The following is an 18,037-nucleotide window of genomic DNA, read 5'->3' on the forward strand; positions in this document are numbered from 1 at the left end:
GTTTATTCTAGCATGAACTGAATTGCAGTGCTTTGTCAACATTACTGCATTTCTTGATAAACTTGCCAGAGGGTTAAAGACTCTATCTTGGGCCCGCAGCCAAATGTCGGTTTGTCAGAAGTGGGATTCGAACCCACGCCTACAGGGGAGACTGCGACCTGAACGCAGCGCCTTAGACCGCTCGGCCATCCTGACATGACAGCCAGTGATGAGCAGCATTTTTCCACCTACACGGAATGGCAGATGATCTAGAATCTAGGGGTTAACGCTCACCTGAGTCACAGCACATGCCACGTTGGCGCAGTTAGGCAGCGCGTCAGTCTCATAATCTGAAGGTCGTGAGTTCGAGCCTCACACGGGGCAGAATGGTGCTTTTTGATACACGGGGCCGTGTAAATAAAGGAGCTGCTTTCTGTATTCCCTTTTATGCCTTTGTCCATTTCTTCATATGCACTGTAATTGAAATCCAGTGTTTTTTTAAGACTAATGTTGAACAAATGCAGTAATAGTATTACTCTCATATTCATGTCATATGTGTCAGTGTTGTTACAATGTTTTGTTAAGGCTTATATCATTCTTTCATTCTAATGGCATGTCTTGTTAATGCTAATGTAATGTTTTACATGACATTCCTTGAATCTTGTGTCATGACACTCCACCCCATGCCCCCAAACCCATGACATTTCATTCCAAGAAATTTCCAAGAATCCTTGCCATGAAATTCTACTGCATATTCTTCCGGTAAACATCACAACATGTTATTTCGTGAAATTCAGTTGAATCCGATTCAATCAACATGTCCATTTTTTCTGAAATGTCATGACTTGAAATTCCAAGTGCCATAGAATCCCATACATTGCACTAAAGTGTTACTTTAAAGGCCATGTACTGCAGGTCAGTGTTACTTTAATGTTTGGTTAATTCTAGCATGAACTGAATTGCAGTGCTTTGTCAACATTACTGCATTTCTTGATAAACTTGCCAGAGGGTTAAAGACTCTAGCTTGGGCCCGCAGCCAAATGTCGGTTTGTCAGAAGCGGGATTCGAACCCACGCCACAAGGGGAGACTGCGACCTGAACGCAGCGCCTTAGACCGCTCGGCAATCCTGACATGACAGCCAGTGATGAGCAGCATTTTTCCACCTACACGGAATAGCAGATGATCTAGAATCTAGGGGTTAACGCTCACCTGAGTCACAGCACATGCCACGTTGGCGCAGTTAGGCAGCGCGTCAGTCTCATAATCTGAAGGTCGTGAGTTCGAGCCTCACACGGGGCAGAATGGTGCTTTTTGATACACGGGACCGTGTAAATAAAGGAGCTGCTTTCTGTATTCCCTTTTATGCCTTTGTCCATTTCTTCATATGCACTGTAATTGAAATCCAGTGTTTTTTTAAGACTAATGTTGAACAAATGCAGTAATAGTATTACTCTCATATTCATGTCATATGTGTCAGTGTTGTTACAATGTTTTGTTAAGGCTTATATCATTCTTTCATTCTAATGGCATGTCTTGTTAATGCTAATGTAATGTTTTACATGACATTCCTTGAATCTTGTGTCATGACACTCCACCCCATGCCCCCAAACCCATGACATTTCATTCCAAGAAATTTCCAAGAATCCTTGCCATGAAATTCTACTACATCTTCTTCCGGTAAACATCACAACATGTTATTTCGTGAAATTCAGTTGAATCCGATTCAATCAACATGTCCATTTTTTCTGAAATGTCATGACTTGAAATTCCAAGTGCCATAGAATCCCATACATTGCACTAAAGTGTTACTTTAAAGGTCATGTACTGCAGGTCAGTGTTACTTTAATGTTTGGTTTATTCTAGCATGAACTGAATTGCAGTGCTTTGTCAACATTACTGCATTTCTTGATAAACTTGCCAGAGGGTTAAAGACTCTATCTTGGGCCCGCAGCCAAATGTCGGTTTGTCAGAAGTGGGATTCGAACCCACGCCTCCAGGGGAGACTGCGACCTGAACGCAGCGCCTTAGACCGCTCGGCCATCCTGACATGACAGCCAGTGATGAGCAGCATTTTTCCACCTACACGGAATGGCAGATGATCTAGAATCTAGGGGTTAACGCTCACCTGAGTCACAGCACATGCCACGTTGGCGCAGTTAGGCAGCGCGTCAGTCTCATAATCTGAAGGTCGTGAGTTCGAGCCTCACACGGGGCAGAATGGTGCCTTTTGATACACGGGACCGTGTAAATAAAGGAGCTGCTTTCTGTATTCCCTTTTATGCCTTTGTCCATTTCTTCATATGCACTGTAATTGAAATCCAGTGTTTTTTTAAGACTAATGTTGAACAAATGCAGTAATAGTATTACTCTCATATTCATGTCATATGTGTCAGTGTTGTTACAATGTTTTGTTAAGGCTTATATCATTCTTTCATTCTAATGGCATGTCTTGTTAATGCTAATGTAATGTTTTACATGACATTCCTTGAATCTTGTGTCATGACACTCCACCCCATGCCCCCAAACCCATGACATTTCATTCCAAGATATTTCCAAGAATCCTTGCCATGAAATTCTACTACATCTTCTTCCGGTAAACATCACAACATGTTATTTCGTGAAATTCAGTTGAATCCGATTCAATCAACATGTCCATTTTTTCTGAAATGTCATGACTTGAAATTCCAAGTGCCATAGAATCCCATACATTGCACTAAAGTGTTACTTTAAAGGTCATGTACTGCAGGTCAGTGTTACTTTAATGTTTGGTTTATTCTAGCATGAACTGAATTGCAGTGCTTTGTCAACATTACTGCATTTCTTGATAAACTTGCCAGAGGGTTAAAGACTCTATCTTGGGCCCGCAGCCAAATGTCGGTTTGTCAGAAGTGGGATTCGAAACCACGCCACAAGGGGAGACTGCGTCCTGAACGCAGCGCCTTAGACCCCTCGGCAATCCTGACATGACAGCCAGTGATGAGCAGCATTTTTCCACCTACACGGAATATCAGATGATCTAGAATCTAGGGGTTAACGCTCACCTGAGTCACAGCACATGCCACGTTGGCGCAGTTAGGCAGCGCGTCAGTCTCATAATCTGAAGGTCGTGAGTTCGAGCCTCACACGGGGCAGAATGGTGCTTTTTGATACACGGGACCGTGTAAATAAAGGAGCTGCTTTCTGTATTCCCTTTTATGCCTTTGTCCATTTCTTCATATGCACTGTAATTGAAATCCAGTGTTTTTTTAAGACTAATGTTGAACAAATGCAGTAATAGTATTACTCTCATATTCATGTCATATGTGTCAGTGTTGTTACAATGTTTTGTTAAGGCTTATATCATTCTTTCATTCTAATGGCATGTCTTGTTAATGCTAATGTAATGTTTTACATGACATTCCTTGAATCTTGTGTCATGACACTCCACCCCATGCCCCCAAACCCATGACATTTCATTCCAAGATATTTCCAAGAATCCTTGCCATGAAATTCTACTACATCTTCTTCCGGTAAACATCACAACATGTTATTTCGTGAAATTCAGTTGAATCCGATTCAATCAACATGTCCATTTTTTCTGAAATGTCATGACTTGAAATTCCAAGTGCCATAGAATCCCATACATTGCACTAAAGTGTTACTTTAAAGGTCATGTACTGCAGGTCAGTGTTACTTTAATGTTTGGTTTATTCTAGCATGAACTGAATTGCAGTGCTTTGTCAACATTACTGCATTTCTTGATAAACTTGCCAGAGGGTTAAAGACTCTATCTTGGGCCCGCAGCCAAATGTCGGTTTGTCAGAAGTGGGATTCGAACCCACGCCTCCAGGGGAGACTGCGACCTGAACGCAGCGCCTTAGACCGCTCGGCCATCCTGACATGACAGCCAGTGATGAGCAGCATTTTTCCACCTACACGGAATGGCAGATGATCTAGAATCTAGGGGTTAACGCTCACCTGAGTCACAGCACATGCCACGTTGGCGCAGTTAGGCAGCGCGTCAGTCTCATAATCTGAAGGTCGTGAGTTCGAGCCTCACACGGGGCAGAATGGTGCTTTTTGATACACGGGACCGTGTAAATAAAGGAGCTGCTTTCTGTATTCCCTTTTATGCCTTTGTCCATTTCTTCATATGCACTGTAATTGAAATCCAGTGTTTTTTTAAGACTAATGTTGAACAAATGCAGTAATAGTATTACTCTCATATTCATGTCATATGTGTCAGTGTTGTTACAATGTTTTGTTAAGGCTTATATCATTCTTTCATTCTAATGGCATGTCTTGTTAATGCTAATGTAATGTTTTACATGACATTCCTTGAATCTTGTATCATGACACTCCACCCCATGCCCCCAAACCCATGACATTTCATTCCAAGAAATTTCCAAGAATCCTTGCCATGAAATTCTACTACATCTTCTTCCGGTAAACATCACAACATGTTATTTCGTGAAATTCAGTTGAATCCGATTCAATCAACATGTCCATTTTTTCTGAAATGTCATGACTTGAAATTCCAAGTGCCATAGAATCCCATACATTGCACTAAAGTGTTACTTTAAAGGCCATGTACTGCAGGTCAGTGTTACTTTAATGTTTGGTTAATTCTAGCATGAACTGAATTGCAGTGCTTTGTCAACATTACTGCATTTCTTGATAAACTTGCCAGAGGGTTAAAGACTCTAGCTTGGGCCCGCAGGCAAATGTCGGTTTGTCAGAAGCGGGATTCGAACCCACGCCACAAGGGGAGACTGCGACCTGAACGCAGCGCCTTAGACCGCTCGGCAATCCTGACATGACAGCCAGTGATGAGCAGCATTTTTCCACCTACACGGAATAGCAGATGATCTAGAATCTAGGGGTTAACGCTCACCTGAGTCACAGCACATGCCACGTTGGCGCAGTTAGGCAGCGCGTCAGTCTCATAATCTGAAGGTCGTGAGTTCGAGCCTCACACGGGGCAGAATGGTGCTTTTTGATACACGGGACCGTGTAAATAAAGGAGCTGCTTTCTGTATTCCCTTTTATGCCTTTGTCCATTTCTTCATATGCACTGTAATTGAAATCCAGTGTTTTTTTAAGACTAATGTTGAACAAATGCAGTAATAGTATTACTCTCATATTCATGTCATATGTGTCAGTGTTGTTACAATGTTTTGTTAAGGCTTATATCATTCTTTCATTCTAATGGCATGTCTTGTTAATGCTAATGTAATGTTTTACATGACATTCCTTGAATCTTGTGTCATGACACTCCACCCCATGCCCCCAAACCCATGACATTTCATTCCAAGAAATTTCCAAGAATCCTTGCCATGAAATTCTACTACATCTTCTTCCGGTAAACATCACAACATGTTATTTCCTGAAATTCAGTTGAATCCGATTCAATCAACATGTCCATTTTTTCTGAAATGTCATGACTTGAAATTCCAAGTGCCATAGAATCCCATACATTGCACTAAAGTGTTACTTTAAAGGTCATGTACTGCAGGTCAGTGTTACTTTAATGTTTGGTTTATTCTAGCATGAACTGAATTGCAGTGCTTTGTCAACATTACTGCATTTCTTGATAAACTTGCCAGAGGGTTAAAGACTCTATCTTGGGCCCGCAGCCAAATGTCGGTTTGTCAGAAGTGGGATTCGAACCCACGCCTCCAGGGGAGACTGCGACCTGAACGCAGCGCCTTAGACCGCTCGGCCATCCTGACATGACAGCCAGTGATGAGCAGCATTTTTCCACCTCCACGGAATGGCAGATGATCTAGAATCTAGGGGTTAACGCTCACCTGAGTCACAGCACATGCCACGTTGGCGCAGTTAGGCAGCGCGTCAGTCTCATAATCTGAAGGTCGTGAGTTCGAGCCTCACACGGGGCAGAATGGTGCTTTTTGATACACGGGACCGTGTAAATAAAGGAGCTGCTTTCTGTATTCCGTTTTATGCCTTTGTCCATTTCTTCATATGCACTGTAATTGAAATCCAGTGTTTTTTTAAGACTAATGTTGAACAAATGCAGTAATAGTATTACTCTCATATTCATGTCATATGTGTCAGTGTTGTTACAATGTTTTGTTAAGGCTTATATCATTCTTTCATTCTAATGGCATGTCTTGTTAATGCTAATGTAATGTTTTACATGACATTCCTTGAATCTTGTGTCATGACACTCCACCCCATGCCCCCAAACCCATGACATTTCATTCCAATTAATTTCCAAGAATCCTTGCCATGAAATTCTACTACATCTTCTTCCGGTAAACATCACAACATGTTATTTCGTGAAATTCAGTTGAATCCGATTCAATCAACATGTCCATTTTTTCTGAAATGTCATGACTTGAAATTCCAAGTGCCATAGAATCCCATACATTGCACTAAAGTGTTACTTTAAAGGCCATGTACTGCAGGTCAGTGTTACTTTAATGTTTGGTTAATTCTAGCATGAACTGAATTGCAGTGCTTTGTCAACATTACTGCATTTCTTGATAAACTTGCCAGAGGGTTAAAGACTCTAGCTTGGGCCCGCAGCCAAATGTCGGTTTGTCAGAAGCGGGATTTGAACCCACGCCACAAGGGGAGACTGCGACCTGAACGCAGCGCCTTAGACCGCTCGGCAATCCTGACATGACAGCCAGTGATGAGCAGCATTTTTCCACCTACACGGAATAGCAGATGATCTAGAATCTAGGGGTTAACGCTCACCTGAGTCACAGCACATGCCACGTTGGCGCAGTTAGGCAGCGTGTCAGTCTCATAATCTGAAGGTCGTGAGTTCGAGCCTCACACGGGGCAGAATGGTGCTTTTTGATACACGGGACCGTGTAAATAAAGGAGCTGCTTTCTGTATTCCCTTTTATGCCTTTGTCCATTTCTTCATATGCACTGTAATTGAAATCCAGTGTTTTTTTAAGACTAATGTTGAACAAATGCAGTAATAGTATTACTCTCATATTCATGTCATATGTGTCAGTGTTGTTACAATGTTTTGTTAAGGCTTATATCATTCTTTCATTCTAATGGCATGTCTTGTTAATGCTAATGTAATGTTTTACATGACATTCCTTGAATCTTGTGTCATGACACTCCACCCCATGCCCCCAAACCCATGACATTTCATTCCAAGATATTTCCAAGAATCCTTGCCATGAAATTCTACTACATCTTCTTCCGGTAAACATCACAACATGTTATTTCGTGAAATTCAGTTGAATCCGATTCAATCAACATGTCCATTTTTTCTGAAATGTCATGACTTGAAATTCCAAGTGCCATAGAATCCCATACATTGCACTAAAGTGTTACTTTAAAGGTCATGTACTGCAGGTCAGTGTTACTTTAATGTTTGGTTTATTCTAGCATGAACTGAATTGCAGTGCTTTGTCAACATTACTGCATTTCTTGATAAACTTGCCAGAGGGTTAAAGACTCTATCTTGGGCCCGCAGCCAAATGTCGGTTTGTCAGAAGTGGGATTCGAACCCACGCCTCCAGGGGAGACTGCGACCTGAACGCAGCGCCTTAGACCGCTCGGCCATCCTGACACGACGGCCAGTGGTGAGCAGCATTTTTCCACCTACACGGAATGGCAGATGATCTAGAATCTAGGGGTCAACGCTCACCTGAGTCACAGCACATGCCACATTGGCGCAGTTAGGCAGCGCATCAGTCTCATAATCTGAAGGTCGTGAGTTCGAGCCTCACACGGGGCAGAATGGTGCTTTTTGATACACGGGACCGTGTAAATAAAGGAGCTGCTTTCTGTATTCCCTTTTATGCCTTTGTCCATTTCTTCATATGCACTGTAATTGAAATCCAGTGTTTTTTTAAGACTAATGTTGAACAAATGCAGTAATAGTATTACTCTCATATTCATGTCATATGTGTCAGTGTTGTTACAATGTTTTGTTAAGGCTTATATCATTCTTGCATTCTAATGGCATGTCTTGTTAATGCTAATGTAATGTTTTACATGACATTCCTTGAATCTTGTGTCATGACACTCCACCCCATGCCCCCAAACCCATGACATTTCATTCCAAGAAATTTCCAAGAATCCTTGCCATGAAATTCTACTGCATCTTCTTCCGGTAAACATCACAACATGTTATTTCGTGAAATTCAGTTGAATCCGATTCAATCAACATGTCCATTTTTTCTGAAATGTCATGACTTGAAATTCCAAGTGCCATAGAATCCCATACATTGCACTAAAGTGTTACTTTAAAGGCCATGTACTGCAGGTCAGTGTTACTTTAATGTTTGGTTAATTCTAGCATGAACTGAATTGCAGTGCTTTGTCAACATTACTGCATTTCTTGATAAACTTGCCAGAGGGTTAAAGACTCTATCTTGGGCCCGCAGCCAAATGTCGGTTTGTCAGAAGTGGGATTCGAACCCACGCCACAAGGGGAGACTGCGTCCTGACCGCAGCGCCTTAGACCGCTCGGCAATCCTGACATGACAGCCAGTGATGAGCAGCATTTTTCCACCTACACGGAATAGCAGATGATCTAGAATCTAGGGGTTAACGCTCACCTGAGTCACAGCACATGCCACGTTGGCGCAGTTAGGCAGCGCGTCAGTCTCATAATCTGAAGGTCGTGAGTTCGAGCCTCACACGGGGCAGAATGGTGCTTTTTGATACACGGGACCGTGTAAATAAAGGAGCTGCTTTCTGTATTCCCTTTTATGCCTTTGTCCATTTCTTCATATGCACTGTAATTGAAATCCAGTGTTTTTTTAAGACTAATGTTGAACAAATGCAGTAATAGTATTACTCTCATATTCATGTCATATGTGTCAGTGTTGTTACAATGTTTTGTTAAGGCTTATATCATTCTTTCATTCTAATGGCATGTCTTGTTAATGCTAATGTAATGTTTTACATGACATTCCTTGAATCTTGTGTCATGACACTCCACCCCATGCCCCCAAACCCATGACATTTCATTCCAAGAAATTTCCAAGAATCCTTGCCATGAAATTCTACTACATCTTCTTCCGTTTAAACATCACAACATGTTATTTCGTGAAATTCAGTTGAATCCGATTCAATCAACATGTCCATTTTTTCTGAAATGTCATGACTTGAAATTCCAAGTGCCATAGAATCCCATACATTGCACTAAAGTGTTACTTTAAAGGTCATGTACTGCAGGTCAGTGTTACTTTAATGTTTGGTTTATTCTAGCATGAACTGAATTGCAGTGCTTTGTCAACATTACTGCATTTCTTGATAAACTTGCCAGAGGGTTAAAGACTCTATCTTGGGCCCGCAGCCAAATGTCGGTTTGTCAGAAGTGGGATTCGAACCCACGCCTCCAGGGGAGACTGCGACCTGAACGCAGCGCCTTAGACCGCTCGGCCATCCTGACATGACAGCCAGTGATGAGCAGCATTTTTCCACCTACACGGAATGGCAGATGATCTAGAATCTAGGGGTTAACGCTCACCTGAGTCACAGCACATGCCACGTTGGCGCAGTTAGGCAGCGCGTCAGTCTCATAATCTGAAGGTCGTGAGTTCGAGCCTCACACGGGGCAGAATGGTGCTTTTTGATACACGGGACCGTGTAAATAAAGGAGCTGCTTTCTGTATTCCCTTTTATGCCTTTGTCCATTTCTTCATATGCACTGTAATTGAAATCCAGTGTTTTTTTAAGACTAATGTTGAACAAATGCAGTAATAGTATTACTCTCATATTCATGTCATATGTGTCAGTGTTGTTACAATGTTTTGTTAAGGCTTATATCATTCTTTCATTCTAATGGCATGTCTTGTTAATGCTAATGTAATGTTTTACATGACATTCCTTGAATGTTGTGTCATGACACTCCACCCCATGCCCCCAAACCCATGACATTTCATTCCAAGATATTTCCAAGAATCCTTGCCATGAAATTCTACTACATCTTCTTCCGGTAAACATCACAACATGTTATTTCGTGAAATTCAGTTGAATCCGATTCAATCAACATGTCCATTTTTTCTGAAATGTCATGACTTGAAATTCCAAGTGCCATAGAATCCCATACATTGCACTAAAGTGTTACTTTAAAGGCCATGTACTGCAGGTCAGTGTTACTTTAATGTTTGGTTAATTCTAGCATGAACTGAATTGCAGTGCTTTGTCAACATTACTGCATTTCTTGAAAAACTTGCCAGAGGGTTAAAGACTCTAGCTTGGGCCCACAGCCAATGGTTAGGTTTGTCAGAAGTGGGATTCTAACCCACGCCACAAGGGGAGACTGCGACCTGAACGCAGCGCCTTAGACCGCTCGGCAATCCTGACATGACAGCCAGTGATGAGCAGCATTTTTCCACCTACACGGAATGGCAGATGATCTAGAATCTAGGGGTTAACGCTCACCTGAGTCACAGCACATGCCACGTTGGCGCAGTTAGGCAGAGCGTCAGTCTCATAATCTGAAGGTTGTCAGTTCGAGCCTCACACGGGGCAGAATGGTGCTTTTTGATACACGGGACCGTGTAAATAAAGGAGCTGCTTTCTGTATTCCCTTTTATGCCTTTGTCCATTTCTTCATATGCACTGTAATTGAAATCCAGTGTTTTTTTAAGACTAATGTTGAACAAATGCAGTAATAGTATTACTCTCATATTCATGTCATATGTGTCAGTGTTGTTACGTCCAAGGACGTGTTCATTGTGTGTCTGTAAAATACTAGGAGTGTTATGTGCATGTGTATTCTCTTTCTCTTTTCTTGTGCCTTTGATAGGATTAAGGGCTACCACCTGTGCTCGTTAAACTGTGAGTGTTGTCCGCGCACTGATTGGTGCGTGTCCTGAGGAGTCTAATAAAGCAGCAGAGAGAGTGCTGAGGAAAGAAAGAGACATCGCGGCGTTTGAGGTTGTTCCGCTCTCCAAGCCCAGACAAGGGAGCGCTGGTCGCGCTCTTTGATGTGTGTGGTCACAATGTGTGTCCTAACGTGACTCTTGAATTTATTTTTCAGTTATGATTAGTTAAGAGTTTGTGGGTAATGTAGGGTGGAGGATACCCAGAACTTTTCTCTTGTTTAATGGTTAGTTAGGGAGTGAGGGAAGTTATCTGTTTTGTTTTGTTTTCTGTTTTGTATAGGTAAGGTAATGTTATTCCCCTTTTAGGTAGAGGTTATTTTTGTTTTCTTTTGAATTGGGTCCTCCTCCCGAGGTAACATTTTTTGTTTTGGATTTATTTGTAATGTGTTTTGTTTACTTGATGTTATTAATTTTTTTTGTTTAGCTTTGTCAAAGGGTACAGAAATAAAAGGCAGACATGCCATTTCAAAGTGAACTTTGTTTGATTATTTGGTGAATCTGGGACTGGAGAGCTGCAGATCCTCAAAGTCTCTTCACTATTTGTTCGTCGTTCCCTATTATCCCCTGGACAAAGAGGGGAGACGTAACAATTGGGGGCTTGTCCGTACGGCGTAGTTGAAAGCCTTTCTAGTGAAGGAAACAACGTGGTGAGTTTACTCTCTTCTCTCTTTTTCTTGTCTGATATGTCTTTGTAGTAGGGGAGGGGAAAGAGACCTCTTGTGGTAGGAGAAATGGAATTCGATTTGACAGCTTTCACTCTTTCTCCTACCACAGAAGTTTTTGAGCGATGCAGAAAGAAAGATTTATTATTGATCGCAGATTTTTTTAATATTCGAGTGACGAGAGAGACTACTAAGCAGGTTATAAAAGAAGAATTATATGACAAGCTAGTAGAGGATGGTATTTTGGCAGAGGGTTCGGATAGGGAGAAATATCACAATGTTACACCTATGGCTTTGTCAGATACTGAGCAAGTGCGATATGATCCCAGGTTGCAGATTAGACTAAGAGAATTAGAGTTAGAAATAAAAAAACAAGAATGTGAGTCTCAAATTATTAGGCTGCGTGTTATAGAGGCGGAGAAGGAGCGTGATATTCAACTCCGTAAAAGAGATCTAGAAGCGTCAAAAAACCCGGTGCCTGTACCTCGTTCACGAACACCCTCTATGGCGTCCCAAATGTCGCCAGATAGATCTGTTGCGGCGTCTAATGTTTCTCCGTTTGACATCAGCAGAAATGTTAAACTCGTGCCTCCTTTCAGAGAAGCCGAAGTAGATGCTTATTTTGTAGCTTTTGAGCGAATAGCTGGTAAGCTTAACTGGCCAAAAGACATGTGGGCTTTGTTACTTCAATGTAGTCTCGTGGGTAAAGCACAAGAAGTTATCTCAGCGTTAAGCCTAGATGATTCGCTTGATTATGATGTGGTAAAGTCTACAGTGCTCCGCGTATACGAGTTAGTTCCCGAAGCGTATCGCCAGAGGTTTCGATCTCATACGAAGACATCCAGGCAAACATATGTTGAGTTTGGAAGAGAGAAGAGAACGTTGTTTGAAAAATGGTGCCTGTCTAGTAAAACTGACACTTTTGAACAACTTTGTGAATTAGTTTTACTAGAGGATTTTAAAAAGAGTATTCCAGAAAAAGTCGTGCAGCATTTAAATGAGCAGAAGATAACCACGCTGGCCGAAGCCGCTGTATCCGCGGATGAATTTGTGCTTACGCATCGTAAGTTTTTTATGCAAGAGTTACCAACTTCTAGTTTTTCTTCATCCGCTGATAAATTTGTGAGAGAAGATGTCCCTTCTCATAGTTTTTCTCGTTCGTGGAAAAACGATGCTCGTCCAAAAATGACTGGTCGAAATTCGGCGCGTCAAGGAGACAAGCGGGCTTGTTTTTACTGCCTGGATCCTGGACATTTAATTTCTGAGTGTAGGGAGTGGAATAAGAAAAATGTGAAAAAAAAAAGGTGTTGCGCTCACGCAGACGCTGCCAGGGGTGCGAGAGGTTGAAGTGTCTGGTTATGAACCATTTATTTTAGATGGTCAGGTGTCTATCTCTGATTCCCAGTTTACGCAGGTGTCGATCTTGCGAGATACGGGTTCTTTTCAGTCTTTTATATTAGAGAGTGTTTTGCCTTTCTCGGAAAAATCGTATACCGGTACTGATGTGTTAGTACGAGGTATAGAAATGGGCTGTGTACAGGTGCCTTTACATGAAGTGGACTTAAAATCGGATCTTGTCTCTGGCATTGTTAAGTTAGGTGTTCGCAAACAATTGCCTGTTGCTGGAGTACATATTATTCTGGGAAATGACCTTGCAGGGGGCAAAGTTTTTTCTAGTCCAGTCGTGATGCATAAACCCATGGTTAAGGAGCAGCCTGACCTAGGTGTTCAGTTCCCTTCTGTTTTTCCGGCATGTGCTGTGACAAGGGCTCAAGTTCAAAGGTTTCGAGACGTTGTTAATCTCTCTGATTTGTTTTTAAAAACAGAATCCAAGACGGAAGAGTCAAAGTTATGTGAGGTAAGCAAAGTGACAGATACTTCATTAATTCTTGAAGCTCCCTTTAATGTTGGAAAGGAGAAATTGTCAGCTGAGCAAAAATCAGATGTTTCCTTAGCAGAATGTGTTAAAGCAGCGGTCAACGTGGAAGACAGAGCGGATGCTAAAATAGGTTATTTTTGGGAGAATGATTTGTTAATGCGTAAATGGAAACCGCTTTATGATGAAAAAGGTGTGCAGGAGACGTTTCAGATTGTTTTGCCTGCTAGCTATCGTGTTCCAGTTTTAAAATTGGCACATGAAAATCTCATGGCAGGTCATTTAGGAGTGACAAAAACTGTTTGCCGCATTTCTAAATATTTCTTTTGGCCTGGTCTTCGATCCTCTGTTGTTAACTTTTGTCGCTCTTGTGGTGTGTGTCAACGTATTGGAAAGCCTAATCAGAAGGTACCCGTTGCCCCTCTGTATCCCATACCGGTAATAGAAGAACCATTTGAACAACTTATTGTTGATTGTGTGGGTCCGCTGCCAAAGTCCAAATCGGGACACCAGTATGTGCTAACGATCATGTGTGCAGCCACTAGATTCCCTGAAGCCATTCCCTTGCGTTCGTTGTAAGCACAGACGGTGGTAAAGGACTTGGTTAAGTTTTTTACCATGTTTGGTCTACCGCGAGTAATACAGAGCGATCAAGGAACAAATTTCACTTCTAAAATATTCACACAAATTTTGAAGGAATTGGGAATTGAGCACAGAGTATCTAGTCCTTATCACCCCGAGTCACAAGGGGCCTTAGAAAGGTTCCATCAAACCCTAAAAACTATGATCCGCGCATATTGTTTGCAGACGGGAAAAGACTGGGTGGAGGGGTTGCCTTTTTTGTTATTCGCTGCTAGAGAAGCAGTTCAGGAGTCCTTGGGATTTAGTCCCGCCGAACTAGTGTTCGGACACACCGTGAGGGGTCCGTTAAAATTGCTGTATGAACATTTGTTGATGAAAAATCCTTCTTCGGTCTCTCTCTTGGATTATGTGAGTTCATTCAGAGAGAGACTTCATAAGGCGTGTGATGTAGCTAAGGCTCATCTATCTGTCACACAGTCGAAAATGAAGCAGCAGTTTGATAAAAAGAGTGTCAGGAGGAATTTGCAGGTTGGTGACTCTGTTCTTGTGCTTTTGCCAGTGCCTGGTGATGCTTTGCAAGCAAAGTTTTCAGGACCATATGTCATAGAGAAAAAGCTCAGTGAAACTGATTACGTTATTCAAACTCCTGATCGTCGACGAAAAACTAGAGTTTGCCATGTGAATATGCTTAAGGCGTATGTGGAGAGGGAACCGAAAAATGCTCTGTCTGTAGACGTTCCATTGGTTTCTTCCGCGGTCACCATAATTGCCTCTTGTGCTGTAGAAGATGATGGTGTTGCTCCAACTTCTACTCCTCATCTGAAGAATTCTAACATTTTGGGTGATTTAGGAGGTTACCTGGTGCATTTATCTGAAAAACAGTATGAGGATGTGTGTAATTTGATCCAGTCTTTTCCCTCACTTTTTTCAGACGTGCCTAGCAGAACATCTGTATTATGTCATGACATTGAAGTGGGAAGTGCAACCCCGGTGAAACAGCATCCATATAGGGTGAATCCAAAAAAACGTGAAATTATGAAGGGCGAGGTAGAATATCTGTTAAAACATGGGTTAGCCGTACCAAGTCAGAGTCCATGGAGCTCCCCATGCTTGCTAGTACCCAAACCAGACTCCACATATCGCTTTTGTACGGACTATAGAAAAGTTAATAACCTTTCAAAACCTGATTCATTTCCACTGCCTCGCATTGAAGATTGTATCGATCGGGTGGGAGCAGCAAGATATGTAACAAAGTTGGATCTGTTGAAAGGTTACTGGCAGGTGCCTCTTACGCCACGGGCTTCAGAAATTTCCGCTTTTGCTACACCCGACAACTTTCTTCAATACACTGTCCTTGCGTTCGGGATGCGAAATGCTCCTGCGACATTTCAAAGGCTTATGCAGAGGGTTTTATCTAATGTACCGAAGTGTGATGCATATATAGATGATGTGGTACTGTATTCAGACAGTTGGACCGAACATATGACTAATCTTGAGTTATTGTTTACTCGATTGTCAGACTCTTCTCTGACTGTAAATCTCGCAAAGTGTGAATTTGCGAAAGCAGAGGTGACCTACTTGGGAAAGAAGGTGGGTCAAGGAAGTGTGAGACCTGTAGAAGCGAAGGTTTCTGCGATAATAGCCTATCCATCTCCATCTAATAAACGTGAGCTAAGACGGTTTCTTGGAATGTGTGGGTATTATAGAAATTTCTGCAAAAATTTCTCCAGCGTTGTGACCCCACTTACGGATCTACTTAGTGATAAAAGGAAATTTGTATGGTCTAATGAGTGCGAGCATGCTTTTTTATCTGCTAAAGATCTTCTGTGTTACGCCCCTGTTCTAAAGGCTCCGGATTTCCATCGCCCTTTTAAGCTGCACGTAGATGCGAGTTCATCTGGGGCAGGAGCAGTATTATTACAAGAGGACCATATGGAAATTGATCATCCTGTGTGCTATTTTTCCAAAAAGTTTTCGAGGTGCCAAAGTAACTACAGCACAATTGAAAAGGAAGCTCTTGCTTTAGTGCTGGCACTCCAACACTTTGAGGTTTATTTGGGAGGTAGTAGTGTGCCCATTATTGTATTCACCGACCATAACCCTCTGACGTTTCTTTCCCGTATGTGTAATGCCAACCAGCGTTTGATGCGATGGGCATTAATTGTACAGGAATATAACCTAGATATTAAACATCTGAAAGGCACTGAAAATGTCGTAGCGGATGCGCTGTCCAGGGTATAGTGTCCTGAACCATAAGAAAGGTTGTTTTTGTTTTTCCTATAATTGAGGGAATATAGGAAAAATTTATTGGTGGGGGTGTTACGTCCAAGGACGTATTCATTGTGTGTCTGTAACATACTAGGAGTGTTATGTGCATGTGTATTCTCTTTCTCTTTTCTTGTGCCTTTGATAGGATTAAGGGCTACCACCTGTGCTCGTTAAACTGTGAGTGTTGTCCGCGCACTGATTGGTGCGTGTCCTGAGGAGTCTAATAAAGCAGCAGAGAGAGTGCTGAGGAAAGAAAGAGACATCGCGGCGTTTGAGGTTGTTCCGCTCTCCAAGCCCAGACAAGTGAGCGCTGGTCGCGCTCTTTGATGTGTGTGGTCACAATGTGTGTCCTAACGTGACTCTTGAATTTATTTTTCAGTTATGATTAGTTAAGAGTTTGTGGGTAATGTAGGGTGGAGGATACCCAGAACTTTTCTCTTGTTTAATGGTTAGTTAGGGAGTGAGGGAAGTTATCTGTTTTGTTTTCTGTTTTGTATAGGTAAGGTAATGTTATTCCCCTTTTAGGTAGAGGTTATTTTTGTTTTCTTTTGAATTGGGTCCTCCTCCCGAGGTAACATATTTTGTTTTGGATTTATTTGTAATGTGTTTTGTTTACTTGATGTTATTAATTTTTTTTGTTTAGCTTTGTCAAAGGGTACAGAAATAAAAGGCAGACATGCCATTTCAAAGTGAACTTTGTTTGATTATTTGGTGAATCTGGGACTGGAGAGCTGGAGATCCTCAAAGTCTCTTCACTATTTGTTCGTCGTTCCCTATTATCCCCTGGACAAAGAGGGGAGACGTAACAGTGTTGTTACAATGTTTTGTTAAGGCTTATATCATTCTTTCATTCTAATGGCATGTCTTGTTAATGCTAATGTAATGTTTTACATGACATTCCTTGAATCTTGTGTCATGACACTCCACCCCATGCCCCCAAACCCATGACATTTCATTCCAAGAAATTTCCAAGAATCCTTGCAATGAAATTCTACTACATCTTCTTCCGGTAAACATCACAACATGTTATTTCGTGAAATTCAGTTGAATCCGATTCAATCAACATGTCCATTTTTTCTGAAATGTCATGACTTGAAATTCCAAGTGCCATAGAATCCCATACATTGCACTAAAGTGTTACTTTAAAGGCCATGTACTGCAGGTCAGTGTTACTTTAATGTTTGGTTAATTCTAGAATGAACTGAATTGCAGTGCTTTGTCAACATTACTGCATTTCTTGATAAACTTGCCAGAGGGTTAAAGACTCTAGCTTGAGCCCGCAGCAAAAGGTTAGGTTTGTCAGAAGTGGGATTTGAACCCACGCCTCCAGGGGAGACTGCGACCTGAACGCTACCTGACAGCCGTGCGGCTGTTTCACAACAGCCAAACAAGCGCGAGCACTCCATCATTGTTGAGCGAATGGCGTTCTCGGACTTCATCTTTGTCGGAGTTCCTCGGCCAATCACGCGTCGTATCTTCATCTTTGCTTGGCGAATGGCGTTATCGGGCTTCATCTTTTTCAGAGTTCCTTGGCCAATCACGTTTCGGATCTCCATCTTTGCTGAGCCAATGGCGTTCTCTGGTTTCATCTTTGAGAGGATTCTTTGGCCAATCACGCATCGAATCTTCATCTTTCAGGCGCCGTGGAGAGACGGGCTCTTTTTTATTCTCAGGTATACCCGCGCCGAAGTATTGCCGTTCATTCATCGAATGTCAACAAGTAAGAAAAACTACATTAACAACAATACAATAATACATATTTCATTTTCTTCTCGTATTTTATGACCCATTAAGGTGTTTATTGTTATGATCTATCGCGATCTTGATCTGCTGGCAACCTCAGCATTTCATC

The 18,037-nt window shown here is 41.9% G+C and overlaps 15 non-coding genes across 15 annotated transcripts; 9 read left to right on the top strand and 6 right to left on the bottom strand.

The window, feature by feature from the left end:
- Positions 1-112: 112 nt before the first annotated feature.
- trnal-cag (transfer RNA leucine (anticodon CAG)) lies at positions 113-195 on the bottom strand. The gene has a single exon. It is a non-coding gene; the product is annotated as a tRNA-Leu (tRNA).
- Positions 196-289: 94 nt separating this feature from the next.
- On the top strand, positions 290-363 carry trnam-cau (transfer RNA methionine (anticodon CAU)). Its single transcript has one exon. It is a non-coding gene; the product is annotated as a tRNA-Met (tRNA).
- An 842-nt stretch (positions 364-1,205) lies between these two features.
- Positions 1,206-1,279, top strand: trnam-cau (transfer RNA methionine (anticodon CAU)). The gene has a single exon. It is a non-coding gene; the product is annotated as a tRNA-Met (tRNA).
- Positions 1,280-1,944: 665 nt separating this feature from the next.
- On the bottom strand, positions 1,945-2,027 carry trnal-cag (transfer RNA leucine (anticodon CAG)). The gene has a single exon. It is a non-coding gene; the product is annotated as a tRNA-Leu (tRNA).
- Positions 2,028-2,121: 94 nt separating this feature from the next.
- Positions 2,122-2,195, top strand: trnam-cau (transfer RNA methionine (anticodon CAU)). The gene has a single exon. It is a non-coding gene; the product is annotated as a tRNA-Met (tRNA).
- Positions 2,196-3,037: 842 nt separating this feature from the next.
- On the top strand, positions 3,038-3,111 carry trnam-cau (transfer RNA methionine (anticodon CAU)). Its single transcript has one exon. It is a non-coding gene; the product is annotated as a tRNA-Met (tRNA).
- A 665-nt stretch (positions 3,112-3,776) lies between these two features.
- trnal-cag (transfer RNA leucine (anticodon CAG)) lies at positions 3,777-3,859 on the bottom strand. The gene has a single exon. It is a non-coding gene; the product is annotated as a tRNA-Leu (tRNA).
- A 94-nt stretch (positions 3,860-3,953) lies between these two features.
- Positions 3,954-4,027, top strand: trnam-cau (transfer RNA methionine (anticodon CAU)). The gene has a single exon. It is a non-coding gene; the product is annotated as a tRNA-Met (tRNA).
- An 842-nt stretch (positions 4,028-4,869) lies between these two features.
- trnam-cau (transfer RNA methionine (anticodon CAU)) lies at positions 4,870-4,943 on the top strand. The gene has a single exon. It is a non-coding gene; the product is annotated as a tRNA-Met (tRNA).
- A 665-nt stretch (positions 4,944-5,608) lies between these two features.
- On the bottom strand, positions 5,609-5,691 carry trnal-cag (transfer RNA leucine (anticodon CAG)). The gene has a single exon. It is a non-coding gene; the product is annotated as a tRNA-Leu (tRNA).
- Positions 5,692-5,785: 94 nt separating this feature from the next.
- Positions 5,786-5,859, top strand: trnam-cau (transfer RNA methionine (anticodon CAU)). Its single transcript has one exon. It is a non-coding gene; the product is annotated as a tRNA-Met (tRNA).
- Positions 5,860-7,440: 1,581 nt separating this feature from the next.
- Positions 7,441-7,523, bottom strand: trnal-cag (transfer RNA leucine (anticodon CAG)). The gene has a single exon. It is a non-coding gene; the product is annotated as a tRNA-Leu (tRNA).
- A 1,010-nt stretch (positions 7,524-8,533) lies between these two features.
- On the top strand, positions 8,534-8,607 carry trnam-cau (transfer RNA methionine (anticodon CAU)). Its single transcript has one exon. It is a non-coding gene; the product is annotated as a tRNA-Met (tRNA).
- Positions 8,608-9,273: 666 nt separating this feature from the next.
- Positions 9,274-9,356, bottom strand: trnal-cag (transfer RNA leucine (anticodon CAG)). Its single transcript has one exon. It is a non-coding gene; the product is annotated as a tRNA-Leu (tRNA).
- Positions 9,357-9,450: 94 nt separating this feature from the next.
- On the top strand, positions 9,451-9,524 carry trnam-cau (transfer RNA methionine (anticodon CAU)). Its single transcript has one exon. It is a non-coding gene; the product is annotated as a tRNA-Met (tRNA).
- Positions 9,525-18,037: the final 8,513 nt, after the last annotated feature.

Source organism: Siphateles boraxobius, unplaced genomic scaffold (assembly GCF_051911475.1).
Source record: "Siphateles boraxobius isolate OS27281-9 unplaced genomic scaffold, OSU_SipBor_1 6, whole genome shotgun sequence".
Classification (NCBI taxonomy): domain Eukaryota; kingdom Metazoa; phylum Chordata; class Actinopteri; order Cypriniformes; family Leuciscidae; genus Siphateles; species Siphateles boraxobius.